Genomic DNA, 5,757 nt, shown 5'->3' on the forward strand with positions numbered 1-5,757 from the left:
TTTCCGATTATAATATTTATACCAATCTCTCGTTATCCAATTCTTTTAACACTTAAAGATATAAACGATATACCTCCTCGGATACGGTTCGAGGCTAGAAATCTGATCAAAACCCACATGCAATGCGATCCGGATACATCAACGCGTTCGTTTTTGCGTCACGAACGTTTCTCCGGTCTCGGACCGTCCGTACAACACCTCAAAACCTACATGCAACTTGTTTTAAGAAACTATTTTTGTTTTATAATCTTACCAGTAACTTACGAAGCTTATAACTCACCATCTAAACATCTGATCATAGATCACTTCGGTGGAATCAAAGATCTATATGTTAGGAAAGTTTACCGAAAATTTCAGCTTGATCCGATGGTCAGATCTCCGGGAATCTGCATTTGTTTACACTTGCGTTTTCAAAATCCGCCCAGCAAGATGAACACTAAAACGGGTTTAGAAACCCAACTTAAGGAACTCCGATCTTCATCTCCACCGTTCAAAATGATTATTTATGGGTTATGAACCCTCTGTAAAAATATCAAGATGATCGGACCGTTAGATCTTCAGTTATAGACCGATCTCTGCGGACATGCAAAACTATTACAATCTGTCCAGATTTTAAAATGAGTTTTTAACGAACTTAAGCTCAGATTTAGGACAAACGAAGCTTACCATCGCGTTCGGGACGTCGAAAAATGGTTCCGGGTAGAAGACGGGCTTCGGCCGTCACCAGACCACCACGTCGGACCACCACTGGCCACCGCGAACCACCACCGGCCGCCGGCCACCTTGCCGGAATTCTCTAACCTCTCTCTACTCTCTCTATCTCTCTAAAAATGCATAAGTTTGATTTAAAATGAATATAAAGTGGGTAACCCACCTTATATAGTCCGGTTTTAAACGCGTTTTGCGATAGTGTTTCGGTCTCTCGCTTTAACAAACCCGCTACTACAAGTGACGTTGTATTTTCCAAATACATTTCGTCAAAATACTTATTCTTATTCCGTCTCGACTTGAATTTGTCTCGTTAACTTATTATTTCCGTTAATGAGTTATTGACGATTGTTACCCAATGTCGGTTCCGTGTTATTCCGAACTTAATAAAACTAGTGTTGTTTTTCCCAAAAACAACTCATCCAAACTTATGGTGTCTATTTAATTTATTTTATCTAAATAATAAACCTCAAATACGGAGATAATATCAACTTTACATGCTCATCGGTACATGTGCTTAAACGGACGTGTCTGGAAATATTAATTTGCATTTTCGCGTTTCGTTATAACTCAGAATTGAGTCACGTTTTCGCCTTCGTTCTCGGTTTTTGATCTTCTAAAATATTCAAATGGATTCACCCCTGGACACTTTCTCGAATGTCGGGTTGAATTTTCACACGTTTAACCGAATACGTTCATTTATCCGTCATTTTTCACTCGAATTTCTTTATTCCGTCTCACTTTTCACATGTTTTACAATGTATATATTCCATTCATTATTAGCTTAAAATACTATATTTAACTTATGTGTCTTAGTCTTCACTTAATCCAACCTAAACATGTCTTAATCTTGTTTATGAAATATAATAATACTTTTTATTTTTCCGGGTATCACAGTTTTTTTAGTAAAAACTTACGAAAAGCCACCTTTCAATAATAAGTTTCTTAGTAAAATTCTTTTAATAAAACTAAAAAACAAACATCCACAATATACGTTATATCTTCACCATTAAATACACACAAACACATTCGACTCAACAACACGAATGGCGGCTCGTACATTCCCGGAGATGCCGACACCGTCGTCTCTGCTGTCGGCATATGCTTTAATGTCAACATCAATCATGCTCTTCCGTACAATGTTCGATCAGTTCTTCCCTAGACAACTTCGCCGATATGTCGTCAACGCCGTTGGGTTATACTGGAAACCCAAATCCTCCAAACTCACTCTCGTCCTCGAAGAGAAAGACGGCATGGCGCCGAATCACATGTTCGACGCTGCTGAAGCCTTCCTTTGTTCCAGAATCAACCCCGATTCCGAACGACTCAGGTAATTGATTCCTTAAAAAGAATATATCTATGTTTATTGTTATATCAGAGTCGGAAGATATGATATAAATGGTTATCTTTTTTTTTTTTATTGTATTGCACTCGAACTGTTATTAATAATAATAACAACAGGATCACCAAATCCGCTAAGGAAACCCAAATCAGTGTTAGATTTGCCGAATCAGAGTCGATAAAGGATTCGTCCAGGGGATTCGGGTGACGTGGACGTACGTCAGGCAGCCGCCACAGCAACGACAAGGCGGAGACGACTTTGACTTTGGTGGTGGGAAGAGTAGCTCCGGCAGCGGCTTTTCGCCCGAGAGAAAGTACATAGAGCTGAAGTTTGACAAAAAATACAAAGAGGTAATAGTAAACAAGTACTTGCCATGGATAATTACAAGATCAGAAGAGCTGCAGAACCAAAAGAAAGTGGTGAAGCTACATAACCTTCAATCGTACGGGGGCGGACCAGGCGGGTACAAGGAGTCCGTGAATCTGGACCATCCGTCAACATTTGACACGTTGGCGATGGATCCGGATATGAAGAAGGCCATCATTGATGATTTGAATTTGTTTATAAAAAGGAAGGACTTTTATAAGAGTCGGGAAGGCGTGGAAGAGAGGGTACTTGTTGTACGGTCCGCCTGGGACGGGGAAATAGAGCTTGATAGCGGCCATGGCTAATTATTTGAAGTTTGATATCTTTGACTTACAGTTGACCCAGGTTGGAGGTGATTCAAGTTTGAAGAAATTGATGTTAAGAACAACGAATCGGTCTATACTTGTGATTGAAGATATTGATTGTAGCATACACTTGCCGGATCGGAATGTTCCCTCCAAATTTCCGGAAGCTAAGCCCAGTCGTGATCCCATGGTTAGTTTTCCGTTATTTCAATCTTTTATAGCTTCAATCTTTCGAGTTGAACCGAGCCTGAGCTAGGCTCGTTCAGTTTTCGAGAGTTCGGATCCTTTCAAGTTCCATTCCTAATCTCGTGGCTGGCTTGAGAGTAGCTTTTAAGCTCAAGCTCGATTTAGACACGTTTGTTAATTATTTGTTAGCTAATTTTTTTTTCGAACTGTGTATATTAATAACAAAACAACCACCAACTCCAAGACCACGAGAGGCCACCAAATACCTATGCAAAATTACAATAAATCAAAATTACACCATCTTGCCAATCTAAATTTCTATTTTTTGACTTATATTTGAACCACAAAAAGCCGTGAGACTTTATATATCCTATAACTTCTTCAATCTTGACGTCTTTTCCTTCGAACACTTTTTCGTTTCTCGCCATTCAAATCCTCCAACAAGCAACTATCACTATTTGTTAGCTAATTAATACATGTATATATTTTTTTATTTATTAAATAATTAATATGTATTGAAAATCAGTTTCTATATACTTTTGTTAATAAATTTTCGTTTCATTGGCTAAACGAGTTGACGCGAGCTAGAGCTAAATTATATTTGCAAGTCTTGTATATTAATATATATATATATATATATAAATGATAAAATACAATAATCTCTTATCGTAAGTTACGTACGCGACACCCTTAACCCTAGAGTTCAAAAAACACGTGGTGGCAAATTTGTAAATTATTTCAAATCGTTTCCATCCTAATTAACCGTTGATCGATTCAACCATCGTCACCGGCGTCATTTGCAAACACACACTTCAGTTATTTCAATCTTCTTATTTTGAATTGAAATAATGCACTTCTAAACTTTTTTAAACACCTAGAACTTCTTTGAACGTGTTAGAACGTTTAAAGATTTTCATTTTTTAGCACCCAGAACTTCCTTGAACGTATTAGAACGGTTAAAGATGTTCTTTTTATAACACCCATAACTTCTTTGAACGTATTAGAACGTTTAAAGATGCTCGTTTTTGGTCAGAACGTTTAAAGGTCTTCAGTTTTGTTTCAGAACGTTTAAATATAATATTTTAAACCCTAATCAGAGCTCGATTGAGTGCATTATTTCTGTAATTTCATAATCGATTGATGAATCTAAATACTTCTACACATAAATTCGATTGATTATATAATCATTTTTTGATAAATTTTGAAGATTTCTTGATGTTCATTGCCGTTCGATTTTGATTTGGTTTTTGACTTTAGAGATTAGATGTGATTAGAGTTTAGAAATTGGATTAGATTGAGTGACGAGTTCCGAATTTCGATCAGAGTCGGTTTGTAATCGACGAATTTTGATCGCGAACTATCGTTGGGTTATTTATGAAATTGCCACCGCGTGTTTTTTAATTTAACGCTCTGGAATGTCGCGTACGTAATGTATGATAAGTCATTATAGTACGTTAACCCACCCCTACATATATATATATATAAATATATATATTATCTGGATGTTTTTATCATAATTTTATATATTATAATATTTGTTATATAAAATATATTTTTAATTTATCAGATTTGATTTGATAAGTAAAAGGCTTGTTTGTTAATGAGCTTATTGTTATGATCGAGCTCGTATAAACCTTTTATGATTTGAGATTTTAGCTAGCTAGTCTCAAGTAGCTAATGGACACTTTGACTCATTTACACTCGTTCCACTATTGTTGTGTAATTTTGTTTCAAATTTCAATCCTTTTGCAGTTCTCTTTATCGGGGCTTTTGAATTTTATAGATGGGTTATGGTCCTGTTGTGGGGATGAACGAATCATAATATTCACTACAACCCATAAAGAAAGACTTGATCAGGCACTGCTCCGACCTGGGCGGATGGATGTGCATATTCACATGTCGTATTTGACGGTTGATGGGTTTCGGACACTAGCGGCGAACATCCTCAATATTCACGACCACCATTGGCGGTTTAAAGAAATTAATGAACTGATCAAATGTAAGAAGGTTACACCGGCTGAGGTGGTAGAGGAACTCATGAAATCTGATGATGTGGATGCTGTGTTGGAAGGGGTTGTGAAATTTTTAAAGAAAAAGAAGATGGAAGATGATGAAGAAGACGGAACTTCATGAAACTAAGAAGGCTAAAATTATATCATGATTTAAGAATGAGGTGTTTTGTTGTTCTTGTTGAAACCTCATTTGGATGTATTCCTTTTTTAAATGACTTATATTTAACAAAAGGGATTTTTATATATATCTCTTGCTAAAGTCCCTTAAGTACATGTTTCCTCAACTTAAAAAATCAATTTACATATTTCTCCTTTAAAATTATCTATTTACCCTTTTACAATTTATAATAAGCTTTAACGTCTAAAAACTAGACAATGGTTTACCCACCGGAAACCACACCTAATTTTCAAACCCGAATTCGTAGAAGGGTTTGTTCCTGACCGACCGGAACCATCGCCACCTCCACCATCGTAGTCTGCCATCGCCGACCATCGTTGGACCACCGGCGAGGAGAACATGGGTCAACCACCGGCAACTAATTCCACCATCGTTGGCTCCAAATTCTATGGTGGCTTTTCGGCGAAGAACTCCATGGTAACAATTGACATCGAAGAATGTTGCGGTGGCGCGAATTGGACAGAAAATGTGCACCATTGTTTATTTTGGTTTTCTCAATTAACAAAAGTCACAAAGAATAAAAATTAATAGATGATGGTGCCAACTTGTTTCAGTTATTGTATAAATTAATAATAATAAAATTAAAATATTTAGAAAACTAGATCATATATAAAAACTAAAAATGTAAAAATTAATTAATGGTATCAAAATTATATTGTT

The 5,757-nt window shown here is 36.5% G+C and overlaps 1 pseudogene across 1 annotated transcript; it reads left to right on the plus strand.

The window, feature by feature from the left end:
- Positions 1-1,750: 1,750 nt before the first annotated feature.
- LOC143534298 (AAA-ATPase At2g18193-like) lies at positions 1,751-5,140 on the plus strand (annotated as a pseudogene). Its single transcript, XR_013135524.1, has 3 exons — positions 1,751-2,038; positions 2,170-2,911; positions 4,660-5,140. The product of XR_013135524.1 is annotated as an AAA-ATPase At2g18193-like (transcript).
- The last annotated feature ends 617 nt before the right edge of the window (positions 5,141-5,757 follow it).

This window comes from Bidens hawaiensis, unplaced genomic scaffold (assembly GCF_021521415.1).
Source record: "Bidens hawaiensis isolate Kalapana, Puna unplaced genomic scaffold, B.hawaiensis_p1.1 tig00010127_1, whole genome shotgun sequence".
Taxonomy (NCBI): domain Eukaryota; kingdom Viridiplantae; phylum Streptophyta; class Magnoliopsida; order Asterales; family Asteraceae; genus Bidens; species Bidens hawaiensis.